Here is a 16,146-nt window from a genome sequence, read left to right on the forward strand (position 1 = left end):
GCCTATGAAGAGATAGTTTTATTTTTCATAGCGATGTTCAGTGCTCACCATATTCAATGACTTCTGTCTCTCCTCTTGATCATAATATGCTTGGAGATGGGGCTACTATGCGGCACAGTGGATAGAGTGCCAGGCCTGGAGTCAGGAAGATCTGAGTTCAAATCCGACCTGAGACACTTACTTGCTGTGTGACCCTGGGCAAGTCACTTAACCCTGTTAGCCTCGTTTCCTTATCTGTAAAATGAACTGGAGAAAGAAATGGCAAACCTCTCTAGTATCTTTATCAAGAGAACACTAAATGGGGTCACAGAGAATTGGACACGACTAAACAACAACAATGGTCCTTTTCATTTCTTAATTTCAAATTATATTTTCTAGAATGCATACTTTTTGCTTTTTTCTCCTGTGTCCACATTTTTTGTTGAAGTCCCTGAGTATTTTATTTTGGGTGTTGCCAAGTTCTTTGTAGAGTTTCATCACATCTTCGTCCTTTGTAACAAATGTGATGAATAATATCTTCATGGCGATCTTTTGCCCATGCTCACCATTAGTACTGCAGGCCAAGGTGACTAAAGATATAAATTTCTTATTGCTTTTAGAAGCATGGCAAACCTACCTCTGTCCTACTGTTATCTCACTTTTGCTAAAGCTCTCCCCTAATGCCTGGAATGTATTACATTCACCTCTGCCTCTTTGAAGCCTTAAGTCTTCTTCAAAGCTCAGGCCTTCTACGTGAAGCCTTTCTTGAGCCTCCTAGCTAGTACCTGCTCTTGTCCCACTCCCCATCAGAGGCAGCTAGATGGTGCGGTGGATAGAGAGCTAAGTTCAAATCTGGCCTCAGACACTTACTAGCTGTACAGCCCTGGAAAAGATACTTAACCTCCATAGACATCATAATAGCACCTACCTTCCAGGCTTATCATGAAGATTAATTTGCAAAACCGATGGTACAAAGTAGGAGCTTAATAACTGCTTGTTCCCTCCCCATAAAAAAAAAACAAAAACATTTGCCTTAATAAAATGTAAATTCTCTGAAGGCAATAACTATTTCATTTGGGGTTTCGCATCTCTATCACCTTACACAGTGCCTGGAATATAACAGATGTTTAATAAAGTCTTATTTTTGATTTAGCTGTTATTTCTTTTTGTCTTCTGGTTTCATCCTTAAGGAGAACATCAGTATTACAAAGGTTCATTTCGTCTAGCGCTGTATCAACTCATTGATGATTGGACAAAGATCACATATTTAGAGTATTAACAATTAAATTAATGCTTACATGTAATCTAAAAACTGTGACAGATGCTTGGCACTTTCTTTTAGAATTATTGCTAGAAAAACCTTCCTAACTTGCCCTATTCTAAATGCCTCCTATTCAAGAATCTTCAATGAATCCCTGCTGCCTGCTGCATTAAATATGAACTTCTTTGCTAGTTTTTTTAGACCATCCATAATACGGCTCCTTTATCTTTCTCATATTTTCATTTCTCTCATTTAGCTCTACTCTGTTGCAGTCAGGAGAGTTTTCTCTCTGCTCTCTGAACAAACCATATTCATTTCCACCTCCATGTCTTTGCTCATGCAATCAATCCATTCCACCTGAATATGCTGCTCCCTTCTCTCTGCCTGTTTAAATCCTACCCAACCATATCAAGTACCACCTTTCCAACAAAGTCATACTATACAAGACTAGCCCATACTTGTTTCTCCCTTTTCCAAAATGCTATTGCATTTAATCATATGTTATCTTATGACTCTCTTCTATTCATGTATGACATCACCTTCCCCCCCCAAAAAAAATTATAAGTACCTTGAGGCAGCTAGGTGGTATGGTGGATAAAGTGCTGAACTTGAAGTTAGGAAGATCTGAGTTCAAATCTGGCCTCAGACACTCACTGGCTGTGTGACGCTGGGCAAGTCACTTAACCTCTACCTGCCTCAGTTTCCTCATCTGTAAAATGAAGATAATAATATCACCTACCTCCCAGGGTTATTGTGAGGACCAAATGAGATAATATGTGTAAAACCCTTTGCAAACTTCAACGCACAATGTAAATGCTAGCTATTATTACATGCTTCTTTTTGGAATCACCCACTGAACCTAACACAGTGCTAGGAACATAATAGATAATCAAATATCTGGCTAATCATTAATAGTCCTCCTACTAAATTCTAAACTTGATAAGGACAAGAATCATATTTTCCTTATTTTACATCATTCATATATTTTCATATAAAATTTGTAATGTATATGTGAAAAGCAGACTGAACTGAAGTGACCCTATGACATACTCTAGAAGTGTTTCCTGTTATTGTCAACCTGTTATGAGATTGTTTACGAATCATTTGTCCCTTTTAGTAAAAAAGAAATCCCAGAAAGTCTAGGGATAATCTAATTCAGAGGCCAGGAAAGGAGTGGCTCTTTAAATACAGACTTTAAGCTCTTTCACCCAAAATAAACCTATGAGCCTATACCTGGCTGTTGACTCATCTCGTTAATAACCCAGAAGCCCTTTGGAAACTCCTAACCCTGAAAGTGTGGAGAGTTCCAGCCTAGAACTGTCACATTCCCTCCCTCCCCCAGGGCTCACTGCTGCCCTACATCTCTTCTTTTATTGCCTCCATCTGTTGTCTCCTGTCCTATATACATCATCCCCTCAGGACCAGACTCTCCCTCTGTTGGAAGATGACAATAAACTAATCTGATAAATGCACTCTAGTCTTATGCTATGGGGAGAAGAGTATAGGAGGACATTCTTAGGGTTCCCTCTCCAGGTACCAGACATCCACAGGTCCTTCTGAAGACAACAAATTATTATTTGGTCTCCCTAATCTAGTGTAAAAATTAAACATGTTGACACTCTGAAAGTTTTATTTGCATTTAATTTATGCAAGTTTTTTGTTGTTCAGTCATTTCAGTCATGTCTGACTCTTCATGACCCCATTTGGGGTTTTCTTGCCAGAAATGCTGGAGTGGTTTACCATTTCCTTCTCCAGGTCATTTTACAGATAAGAAAACTGAGGCAAACAGGGTTAAGTGACTTGCCCAGGGTCACATAGCTAGTAAATGTCCGAGGCCAGATTTAACCTCAGAAAAGATGAGCCTTCCTGACTTCAGACCTGGCACTGTATCTACTGCACAGCCTTATATAGGTTACAATAATATAATAGACTATAATTTAAATGAAACAATAAAAAATACATTAATTAGTATAGATGAGGTTGTTACAAAATCAGTATTGCATCAATTGAATATATGTGTGAGATTGTACAGGGTGTATTAAAAGAGTCTTAGTGTGATTTTAAGTTATAGTTTTTGTGACATTTCACGCTTGTGTATTTGTGTATGCATATAGACATTTACATATACACATGTGTATGTGTGTATTCATGCACATATATACACATGTATATGTGAGTGTGTGTATGTTGTATACCTACATGTATGTACATAAGCAGATGTACATATATGTATATACACATATATAGGTCCTTTAATAGATTATAAGACTAACATTCCAAGGCTTCTTCTCCCTTAAAAGCTTGCTGATTTCTGATCTGGCCTAATTCGTCTCTTAAAGGAAGAAACCCCTATACCTTCCCCAGCAAATAGTCATACCTCCTTCCACTTAAAGACCTCCATTGACAGGGAGTTTGCTATCCCAGAAACAGCCTGTTCTCATCTTAGATCAGCTCTAATTGTTAAGTTCTTCCTTAGAAAAATTGAAAGAAGTGGAAAGAATCACAGACAATCAGGACAGATTTAAAAGTTATATGTTGAATTTATTATATACTTTAAAAGAAAAGCAAGCTCTACACAACAGAAATTTGAAATTCCACACACAATCCTCTCCTGTTCTATGATGTATGTGGAAATACTCATTTTATGTTAAGTTCAAGATAACAATAAAATACATACATGATTCTTTCTTACATTGAACCCAAACCTACCTCATTGTAAACTTCCATTCACTGATCCCAGTTCTGTTCCCTGTAATCATGTAGAATAAATCTAATTGCTCTGGCACACAGTAGCATTTCAGTCATTTGAAGATAGCTGCCATTTGAAGATAGCTATCATGTCCCCTGACAAGTCTTTTTCTAAGTTATACATGCCCACCTCCTTTTAGCTAATTCCATGGTTTCAAGTCCCCTTAACATCAATGGCTCTCTTGAAATGCAACCCAGAGAACTCCGTGTGATATAATTCCAGATGTGGTCCAACCAGGGCAAAAGATGGTAGGATTAGCACCTCCTTTGCTCAAGGCACCATCTGTTAATGTTAATGCAAGGTTGCAATGTAAATGCCACCTAAGATTATGTTAGCTTTCTTAGCAGTCAAAAAAAAGTAGCATAGGAAAAAAATAAAAACTGTATTTGTTCGTTTTCCAATTTAGGATAAAGGTAAGTTTGTATGTATTGGATGTGTGGAAGGGTGGATGTAATATATATGTATGTGTGTATATATGTATATAAAATATACGTGTGAAATATATGTAAAGTGCTTTGTAAACCTTAAAGTTCTACATAAATTCTAGCTACAATATAGTTACAATATTATATATGTGTATATATACACATTTATATAGAACTTTAAGGTTTGCAAAGTACTTTACATATGAATATATGCACACATATATGTACACATATACACAGTGTTATCATTATATTATAGCTACCATCTGTATAGAACTTTAAGGTTTACAAAGCACTTTACATTGTTATTTCTTTTGATCCTTACAACCACCCTTTGAAGTAAGTGCTATTATTAAACCCATTTTACAGATGGGGAAAATGAGTTATATGACTTGACCAGGGTCATGCAGTATCTAGGGGAGGATTTGAACTCAGTTCTTGACTCCAAGTTTAGCACTCTATCCACTGAGACCCAGATATGGGGAACCCGTGACCCCAAGACCATACGTGGTCCTCTAGGTCCTCAAGTGTGGCCCTTTGACTGAATCCAAACCAGTGAAGTTGGTTTCTGATGTTGAATTCTAATTAGTGAACTTCAGTGAAGTTTGAATTCTGTCAAAGGGATGCACTCAAGGACCTAGAGGGCCACATGTGGCCTCAAGGCCATGGGTTCCCCACCCCTGCTACTAAGCTATCTAGTACTACAATGGATATGTACATATATGTATACATACATGTATATGTGTGATTATATATATATAAATATGCTTACAATGTGTTCTAATAAAAAAAACTTTAAAACCATCTACTCTAAAAAGCCAATATATGCCCTATAAACTCTGGATCCCAGAAACCAAAAATGTTTCCAAGGTTTCAAGTGAGAAAGCAGCATCAGAGTTTCTCTTGCCTTCAGGGTAATCTGTGAAGGTTACATCAAATCTATCAGCCTGTGAATTCAAAGCTGTTCCATGTCACTTTTCAGTATCATCATTAGCTGTCTTGGTTTCAGGTCACTTTGTTTTCCAGCCTGGTACATTTTCCATTTTTCTTTTTTTACCATTCTTAATCTTCCCTAGAAAGGCCAAGGTGATTGTAAAAGGCAGAAGGAAAGCCTGGAAGTCAGAGACCAGTGACAGAGTAAGTAGTACCAGAGATTGGAAGGAGCAGCTCCCCAGAACATTAAAGACATGGTATATTTGGGGAAAATTTTAAAAAAAAAGATGGGGAGGAGGATTTGTGTTACCCTAAGGTTGGTCCTCTTAGCTATTAGTTTTCTAAATACTATGGTTTTAGTTTTATGCCTCTTCACATAAGTTGAAAAAGGTACATTTTTATGCCCTTTACACAAGAGCACACACACACACACACACACAGAAACACACAAACAAAGCTGGCAAAATATGAAATTTTAAGACAAACTGGGCAAGGGATCACTTACACAAGCCGTTGCCATTTTCCACTGATGCTGAATTCTATTTAGTTGCTCTATACAACAACTATGGAACCGTTTTACCATATGATGTGGCCTGTGGGCTAAAAAGTGACACGTGCCCTAGGAGAATTACAGAATATGTAAGCTGGAAGGCACCTTAGAGGCTAACAAGACCAATGCCTTCTTTTTATAGATGAGAAAATTGAGGTCTATAAAATTGATATGACATGTCCAAAGTCATACAGCTAGGTAGCCAATGGAAGACTAGCTCCCAGGACCCCTGAAAAAAAAAAAGACAACCTTTTTCCATGATGGAAACCTTCGTCCACAGCCTGTGAACTTTGGAGTTTAAGTTAAAATTGTCTCGTTACATTGAAACAGAATGTTTGAGAGCATCTAGGCTATTCACATGGAGAACATGGTTGGTGGTTATCAGATAGACATGGGCTTCAATATGTGAGAGAGAGATACAGAGATAAAAGAGGCAGAAAGGAAGATGAGACAGAGAGAGGAGAGACAGAGATAGAGTGACAGAGATCGAAATAGAGATTTAGAAAACAGAGACAAAGATGGAGGTCGTATTTTGAACACTGAAGGTTTGGGAAGTTTAAACTTCTGTGAGAAAGTGAATCAAAACTGGAAGGCGGGGCCCAACTCTCAAAACTCAGATGAAGGTCTAGCCGGACGGACGTCATCGCATGCTAGTCCTGTTAAATTACATGCTTTCTGCTTCTCGATGTTTAATTTCACAGGTTCATCCTTCTATCACTCACCTTGGGCAGAAGCTTATGAAGAGCAATAGACAATTTTCGCAGTAACTGAAGAAGAACTTGCTGCCGGGGGTGGGGTGCGAAGGATGGATATGGCGGACAAATTACAGGCTTGGCTCCTCACTTATCAGAATGGAAACATGTCTGTGAATCAGTGTATGAAGAGGATACTTAATAGGATAGAAAAAGTCATTTTAACACCTGTTTCCTGTGCAATTGAATTCACTAATGTCAATCACTCACCGCCTGGATTCGCTCTCCAAGCATAAAATGATCTCATCTCTTTTCCTTTAAGATTCAAAGCAGCAGAACGAGGCCTGTTTTTAGCAGTGCGAGGAGGGGAGGGGAGATTCCACAACATTGTCATTTAGGAGAGTTTGCCTTGAAACAGTGAAGGGTAATGGTAAGCAGAGCCAGAAGCCTCGTTTGCCCATTAGTCTGGCAAAGTGTGTGTAGATGTGTAAACAAAACACATACAAGCAAAATAGAAGTTGTGAAAAATGAAGAGTATGGAAAGTTAAAATGGGGATAGGTGAAATAACATCACCCTCTCAGTTACTAAAATCAGGGCTATAAATGCCACGATGATGAGACCAAGACTTGGCCAGTGCTTTTTATTGCAGTCCATTATGCTAATGGAAAAAAATTCATTTTGAACTGTAGCTGTCTGTATTGACTTAGGTTAGATGGAAATTCAGGCTCATTTGTTGGGATAGAAGGGTTGACTTCAATGCCATGTAAAAATCAGTCGACATCAGCTCATTGCATTAGGACGCTCCCCTGCGGAATGGAGCATTTGCTGATCTCTGTCATACAAAGCTTCAGTGTTGGCCTGTTTTCTCCTCCTCTTTTTCCTGTGTTTCTCTGAAAGTTTGCATTTCCCCAGTGCATCATTTGCAGAGAATTTTATTTCATCAGAACCCATCTGAACTCAATTTTATGCCTTAGGGGAAAGAGCCATCATTGTTGAATTATTTTCCAAGAGCCAGTGAGGATAAAATTAAATCACGACTATGTTGGCCTTGGAAATTCGTGACTGCTGTCTTTCTTTGAGCATTCACACTTCTTAAGGGTGAAATGGTACAACCAGAACACTTTTTTTTAAAGTAAGTTTTCCTGGTGCCTTTGTTTTTGTAACATAGTCATTTCTAGATATTACCCCACCACAATAACATACACACAAAATGGAACCCTTCTTTGTAACAATCAGAAACTACTAAGCAAAAACAATATTAGAGTATGTATGTAACATTCTGACCCCACAGTCCCCCACCTCTCACATTTCCCAACAGGGTTTAGCCTTTTTTTATTCAAGCTCTAATCCTTGAAGTGTCTTCTGAAAACACTGACTGACTTAGCATTTGCTTTCTAAAGAACATTTTGAAGGTGGGTTTCCTTTAAGTTTCCTTAAATAGCTTTGCTCCCTCTCACCCTTCCTTAATTTTTAAAGATTTGTTAACATCAGAGATAATGTCAAATTGAAGTGTATTTGCTTTGAGATATTAGATCAAATCTAGGCTCTGACACATTATTCTGTGACCATGAGCAAATCATTTCCTCTTTTCTAAGTCTCAGTTTCCTAATTTATAAAATAGGGGTGATAAGACATACAACCCATCTCACACAACTGGTGGGAGAAAAATGATCTGTAAACCTTAAAGCTCTCTACATAGGTGAGATGTCACTGACATTAGTCTAAGTATTCATTTTTATGAGCCTGCTCCCAAGGAAATGGGTTTGCCATTCATAAGACTTCAGAAGGTCTCCTGCTTTTACCATTGACTTTGATTATGACCTGGCTGAAAAGGAAAAGTCTTTAGAGGAGGCAAAATGGCATTATCATTGGTGTGGAACTTTCCAAGAGCTTGGGAACAGTTGGGAGCCCGCTGCTGGAGTTGGGGTTAGCTGGATTTTATGTTTTTGGGTACTGGATCTTTCAAGAATATGAATCTAGTTCAGGGGTTCTTACTCTTTCTTTTTTTATAAATGTCATGGACCCCTTGGGCAATCTGGGGAAGCCTATGGACTCCTCAGAATAATGTTTTTAAATGTCTAAAATAAAATACATAGGATTACAAAGAAAACTAATCATAATTAAATATAGTTATCAAAGTATTTTTAAAAACAAGCTTGTGGATCCTGGGTTACAATCCTCTGATCTAAAGAAGAGATTCTTCTGTTTCCTAAAAGTCTCCCATTCTTAGAAGTCCATACCAAGTGGCCTGGAACAATGGCATCCAACTCAATCGGTCCACTAAACAGTCCAGAAGGACGCACATTGGCTACAATATAACTCACATACTGATTTAGAAAACTATATATTCAGTGTTATCTATGGTCTATTGCATTTTTATTTATTTCTGTTAAATGTTTGCCAATTGCATTTTAATCTGGTTCCGTCTACACTGGGGAGGGGACTGTGTTTGATACCTCTCCCCTAGAGTAAGCATGAGAGAGCCTATCTCAGGCAATGGAACCAGCTCTCCCCGTCCTTTCTTGGGCTGCACATATTGGGGAATCAATTCACCACGTGGTTATCCTGTGGGCTCCTTCATGGTTCTCTGACTCTCAGGTGCTACATCAGAGGCGCCAGAACTTTTGATCACCACTTTAGCATCATACACCTGGGATGGCAGGTGGTCCATGGTGAATTTCAGCATCACCACCACCTGGAGGCAAAGGGAATTTGGCAGGTATTGAAACAAGCCTGCTAACTTCCCCCGCAGGGTCCACAGCCTGGGCATGTACCTCAAAGACTAAGGTACAATAAAATACTAGCAGCTGTTTTATTTGTAGATATGGCCACCAGCATTCTCAAGTGACCACATGTAAGGTTTTAAATAGGCCCCACATAGCCAGCAGCTGGGTTGTCCCAGCAGAGATGGAACATTGCCCACAAGGCTTCTCTAGGAAGGACTTCAGGCGCAAAAGCCTGTCAACAGAGAAAGTCTTTGGATGCCAGGCTCATGCCAGCTGGGAGCCTGGAGCATGTACATCCTCCAAGCACAACTGGGACTAGATATAGGTGTTCTGTGCCTGCTGGCTGGCAGGTCAGGTCCTGTAGGTCTGGCTGAGGCTAAAGAGTTGCAAAGCTTATGATCTTTGGGAACACCTATTAAGCTAATTCACTGGATTTAGGGTGTCCATTAAAGTGTACCCACCTGCTAGTTATGGTACCTGGGATGTAGGGGAAGATAAATTACCTCTATTATATAAGAGCTAGAAAATACAAAGCATTTAACAAATATTATCTCCCTTTATCCTCACACAATCCCAGGAGAAAGGTGCTACTATAATCTCTATTTTATCAATGAGAAGGCAGAGGCTAAGTGACTTGCCCTGGGTCACAGAGCTAGATTTGAATTCAAGTCTTCTTCACTCCAAGTCCAGTGTTCTATCCACTGAGCCCCCTTCTGAAAAGAGAGAACACTTAAATGACCTGATTTTGTTTCAACAGATGGGCCAGTTAAAGGCGCTTCATATTTGTACACTCAATGACGATAGCATCTTTTTTATTGAAAATGGCTCTGACCTCAAGTAACTCCTCTGATCTAGTAATATTTTCTTTTTGATATTAAGCGTGCAGCAAAACTACCATGTATAGAGTTGGTATAGGTCACTTGCAGTGTGACCTATAAAATGGTAGCTCTCACAGTAACACTGGATACATTAGTCTCCATTATGAATAACTGATGAGAGTCCAGATAGGTAAAACAAACAAACAAAAAAAAAACACACACTTGAGTTCACTAAATGTGCCTTCTTCATCTTCTGGAATGCAACAGAATGCTTTGGGGTCATGAACAGGTCAGGGAGAGACACTGTTAGAGCTGAAAAACCAAAAATAAAAGAATAGTAATACCTCATAAACTAGTTATCACTCAATCTTTCACTTTGGGGAGGGGGCATCCCATTGTAACACATTCTCTACTTGACATGGGTTCATATGTGTAGGCGATCAGCCTATTTTGGGCCCTAGGAATTCTATTCTTTCCCTTACAAACTACCGCTTTTCCAACTAGGCCAACAGCTGGTACAAACTGGGAAATGATCTGAACAATACTGGGTGGGGACCTGAGAATAGATAAGAATTTCACTGAGATAAATTATCCACTGCATTGAAGTTGGACTACTTTCCAACAATTACTGGAGCTCTGAGTTCAAAGCTCATCGGTCTCCTGTTGGGTGGCCCACAAAGCAGGGTTCAGACAGAGTCAAGTAGGTTGTGTATACGTTTGTTTTGAGCATGAAACAAGATTGATCTGTGTAAGGAGGGTGTAGCCCAATCCTCCATTCCAGAGCTCAAAAAAGCAACCAGTAATACAATCCAAAGGTTAATAACAGAAATGCTTGTGATGCAAGATTCAGGAGATTAGGAGGAAAAAATTCCGAGTTCAGACATCCTGGGTGGAAAGCCAGTCCCTTTACCCCGTGAAAAGCCAAATCAGAACAACACAGAAAGAATGTCCACTCTGAACAATAATAGATATGAGTCAGAATTAGAGGAGTTAGAAAAAATTAAAAAGTTAGAAGATATGATCATGGACCCTTATTTCATTCAGTGCTTGGAAGGAGAAAGCCTCGCTCATTGGGAGGAAATTTCTGTATTGCATTTTGCCAAGAAGCTATGTATGAGCTTACAGGATAGTGATTTCACCTACACTCTGAGTGGGTGAGCAGGTTCTGTAATGCAGATTTAACAAGAGGTGGAATACCCTACGGAGAATGGCAGAGGCAGGAAGAAAGGACATCTTTGTAGAGAGGAGTCAAGTGGCACAAAAGTGATTATAGCCCTGTGAGTTCCAACTTATCATCCAGACCATGATGATGTCTGCAAAAGCTATAGAAAAAGGTTTTAGGAGTCATCTTGCCCTAAGACATCAGGGCTATCTGTCCTGAGACTGGAGGGAAAGTTATTCAGGAAGAAGGGCTTCAAATAGTTTTCACTAGAAATACTAGATTTGTAGTTCAAATACCAGTCACTTGCTACCTGAGGCAAGGTGCTGAGGTTCTCTAGGTCTCCATTTACTCATCTATAAAATGAAAGTGTTGGACTAGATGGTCTCTAAATTTATGATCTCATGGGTGCTAAGCCTCAACACATGCAATGGCATGAATTTAATTTGATGGTATCCCTCTTCTACTACCTTAGAGATGCAGAGTGATTGAATGGGTTGATAAGTATTTCTGTGGAGAAAGGAGACAGACCAGCTATGTGATTATAGGTGTAGGGAACATATCCATCTGAGTCCATTCCTAGTTGTTTACATTGCTATTCTATTTTAATTAAATGTCTTTTGCTTTTGAAGTCTTGTGTCATTTAATATGATCTAAAATAGAAATGTATTGGTGGGGGCTCAAAAAGATTAATGGAAGATAGCTGGCATTTATACAGTCCTTTAAGATTTGCAAAGTGCTTTATAAATATTACTTTATTTTATCCTCAAAACAACACATGGGGAAAAGGTGCTATTACTATCAACATTTTACAAATGAGGAAACTGAGGTAGACAGGTTAAGTGACTTGTCTAGGGCTATACAGCTATAAGGTCTGAGGCCAGGTTTGAATTTAGTTCTCCCTGGTAGAAAAATAGGTAAATTGATGCACTGTTGGTGGAGTTATAAACTAGTCCAGGGGTGAGGAAGCTGCTGCCTCAAGGCCATGTGGCCTCACAAGTTCCCCACCCTTGAACTAGTCCAACCATTCTAGAGAACAATTTGGAACTATGCCCGAAGGGCTATAAAATTGTGCATACCCTTTGACCCAGCAATCCCACTAGGTCTGTATCCCAAAAAGATGAATAAAAGGGGAAGAGGACCTATTTGTATAAAAATGTGTATAGAAGCTCTTTTGTGGTGGCAAAGAATTGAAATGGAGAAAAGAAATTAAATGCCCATCAGGTGGGGAAAGATTGGACAAGCTATATATAATTGTGATGGAATACTATTGTGAAATAAGAAATGACAAGCAAGATTATATCAGAAAATCCTGGGAAGACTTATATGAACTGATGCAAAATGAAGTGAACAGAGCCAGGATAACACAGTACATAGTAACAACAATATTGTAATGATGATTAACTGTGAAAGACTTAGGTTCTCTGATCAAAAAAACAATGATCCAAGATAATTCCAAAGGACCCATGATGGAAAATGTTATCTACCTCCAGAGAGAAAACTGATAAATGCAGAGTACAGATTGAAGCATACTTTTTTTTTACTTTTTTTTTTTTTTTTGCTTTTTGTGGGTTTGTTTTTGTTTTTTGTTTTTTTGCAACTTGGCTTATATGAAATTATGTTTTGCATTATTTCACATGTTATAAATGATAGCATGTTGCTTGCCTCATTAATGCATGGAGGAGGAGCAGCATGGAGGGAGAGAATTTGGAATTCAAATTTTTTTAAATGAATGTTAATTTTTTAAAATGCAATTGGGAAATATTTAAATAAATAAAAATATAATTTAGAAAAATTAACTGAGACTCCCTGACTCTGGCCCCAGCAATCTATTCACTATAACACCTAGTTGCCTCTATAGATATGCAGAAAATTTATTAAGCATTTTCTATGGGCTATTGTGCTCATTTTTAACGACCGAAAGAGTTTTCCGAAGTTGGGTACCTGGAGAAGGGTTTTTTAACGGCAATTCACTTGACTCAAAATATAAAACTGAAACCACTTCATTTTATTTTACACATTTGTGTGTATATGTGCATATATACATGTCTGTTTACATATATACATGCATGCATATGTAAATACACATATATACATGTGTACATACATACACACAGTGGAAGGCAGCACAAGTACAGATTTTTACATCTCCAATCTGAATCTCTAAAATCTGTGTTGGGGACTCCCTCAGGTGTAGGATTATACTTAGAGTCCATATTGACAGTTAAGATCCAGAAAACCCCTCAAAGACATGTCAGTCCCAGACCCAAAGTCTCTGCCTCTACTGCAGTGTCCAGAAGTACAGATCAATAATGGCCCTTCCAGCTCAGCTGGACATTTCATATGTGCTTAATATATTTGTTGATCTAATTGAAATGTAGCAATGATATTCTTACTGGGCTGAAAAAGTCTACTGTTATCTTGCCCTGGAAAACATTGTATCAGGTATCCCTTGGAAAAGACATAGTGTAGTGGATAGGCAATGAACTTGGAGTCAGGAAGACCTGAGTTCAAATGCCTCAGACACTTTCTGGCAATCTCTGTAGACCTCAGTTTTCTCTTCAGTAAAATAGAGGGTTAGGCTAAGTGACCTCCTAGGTCCTTTTTCTAGATCAAAACCTATGGTCCTATGGTCCTATGAACTCTTGCTTGCATTATGCATTCTCTCAAATATTAACTGGCTCACAAATTTTTTCTCTCCCAATATAAAAGTACCTAAAAATCTATAGCTCTAATTTTACTAATCTCGGGGGTAGAGACAGAGGTAAAGAAAAGCGACTTCCCATTAGCTCTTCCTCCCACAGCATGAGAGTTTATAATACTTCCGAGTCTTTATCCTTTGTTTTGAGAACTCCAGGTCTGTGACCAGTAGCAAAGGATTTGCTCTGATATAAAACTGATTAATTCTTTGTGTGTGTCACATCTCAGATTTTCAGTGGAGTTGAACTACACCTCCCACAAGATCGGCTAGGAAAATCACTTATGCGCCAAGCTACTACATTGTTACACAATCAGGGACATGACCCAACTCACTGTGGTACGCTACTCCCCCCTTTACACCCCATAAGATGTGCCACACATTGTCCCACAAGCAAACAGATCCCCCCCATTCAATTTTCAGCCCCTCACAGTCACACTTTCCTTAGCTCAAAAATGTAGTAGGGCCATTGCTGGCATTAGAAAATGTAAAGGACTTTAGGAACCATGTAATCCATTTTGAAGAAGACAAAGCCCAAGGCAGGTAAGTCTTTGGCCAGGTTGCATCTGTGTGACCTTGGACAAGTCACTTAACTTCTCTGAGAGCTATCATTTTCCTCTTCTTTACAAAAGAAGGGGTTGGACTTGAGAACCTCTAAAGCAATAGTGTGCTGGAGCCAGCTCCCACTGGGCTTGTGAAAGTCAATTGTTGAATTGTTACTGTGGCCATTATCTCTTGGAAACTGGCAAACATCACAAGTTATGACTTGATTCATTGTTCTGTTGATTGTCTAGACTTAAGAAAGTGATGGAAAATTTTAGTAATGCAAATTAAACAAAAAAATGCATTTTGTGCCCATTTTTGGAGAGCCAATTGTTCAACATTTACCAACACACTCAGTGAGGATACTGGAAATGTGTCTGGTCAACTAAGGAGCCTGTGATACCTCCCAATGTCTCAGGTCAACCAGCAATCTCAAAGACTTCAACTCATAGCTTTTGTATGTGCATAGGTGAGCAGGAAGTAACATCAATACATACAAAGGCCACCAGAAAACTGAGTACAGTGTATTTAGCCCCTCTGGTCAAGTCCCAGGGGCAGATATCAGAGGGGAAAAAAGACTAATCCAAATGATAGGGGAATCCTGATAGATGGTGCTCCTATCACAGGTATGAACCAAGACCAGAACCCAGGTCTACTAGTTTCATTAGATTGTAAGCTCCTTGAAGGCAGGGACTATTTTTTGCCTCTTTTTGTATCCCCAGTGCTTAGCACAATGCCTGACATATCGTAGGTACTTAATAAATGTTGGGTGACTATTGACCAGTCTCCTGACTCCTAATCTAATGTTCTTTCTACTATTGTCCTTAGTCTGAAATTACAAAATTGTGCCCTCATTTAAATGCAGGATGTTCAAAAAGTTTTAGTGCAACTTAATACCTTAACAACACACTAAGACTTTTGGGACACCAAAAGTCTTAATCGACCCATATAATTGACCCATAGCATCCTTCCCATCATCCCTTGCCCCTTCCCCATCATCACAGTAAAGTTAGAGTTGTTGTCCTTTCTCCCTTGACCACCCACTCAATCCCACGCTTCACATTGTATTTCTTTTGAATTCTTTTCCCCCTTTAAACTTTTCTTGGGTGGCAGAGCCAGGATGGCAGAGGGAAAGCAGTGACTTGCTAGAGCTCTCCCTCAAACCCCTCCAAATACCTACAAAAAATGGCTCTAAACAAATTCCAAAGCAGCAGAACCCACAAAAAAAACAGAGTAAAACAAATTTCCAGCCAAAGACAACCTGGATGGCTGATAGGAAAGGTATATCGCGCCACTCAGGGAGAGGAGCACAGTTTGGCGTGGGCGCACAGGCCGCAGTGACCCTGGAGCAGCCCTCACAGGACTGAATCGCGGGCAGCTGTGGTGGTTTCCAGACTTCTCAACCCACGAACGCCAAAGACAACTTAGAAGGTCAGCGGGAAAAGTCTGTGTCTGCAGTGAGAGAAGAAGCTAGATCTCAGCTGCCTCAAGGGCAGTGGCTGGCTTCTGAGCTTCCAGCCCACAGACTGAGGGGGAATCAAGTGGCTGATCAGAGGGGGAGTGCAGGGATCTCTTTGCCAGTGCTGAGGCAGGAATCCCTTGCTTTGTCTGT

The 16,146-nt window shown here is 39.3% G+C and overlaps 1 long non-coding RNA gene across 1 annotated transcript in view; it reads right to left on the bottom strand.

The window, feature by feature from the left end:
- Positions 1–4,816: 4,816 nt before the first annotated feature.
- Positions 4,817–16,146, bottom strand: part of LOC114027522 — a 75,587-nt gene continuing 64,257 nt past the window's right edge. Inside the window, exons 5-6 of the long non-coding RNA XR_003567266.1 lie at positions 6,620–6,760; positions 4,817–5,526 (exon numbers count right to left, since the gene is read on the bottom strand). This is a non-coding gene — a long non-coding RNA (uncharacterized LOC114027522). The remainder of the gene's footprint in view (positions 5,527–6,619; positions 6,761–16,146) is intronic.

This window comes from Vombatus ursinus, unplaced genomic scaffold (genome assembly GCF_900497805.2).
Source record: "Vombatus ursinus unplaced genomic scaffold, bare-nosed wombat genome assembly UNPS02014861.1, whole genome shotgun sequence".
NCBI classification, from domain to species: Eukaryota; Metazoa; Chordata; class Mammalia; order Diprotodontia; family Vombatidae; genus Vombatus; species Vombatus ursinus.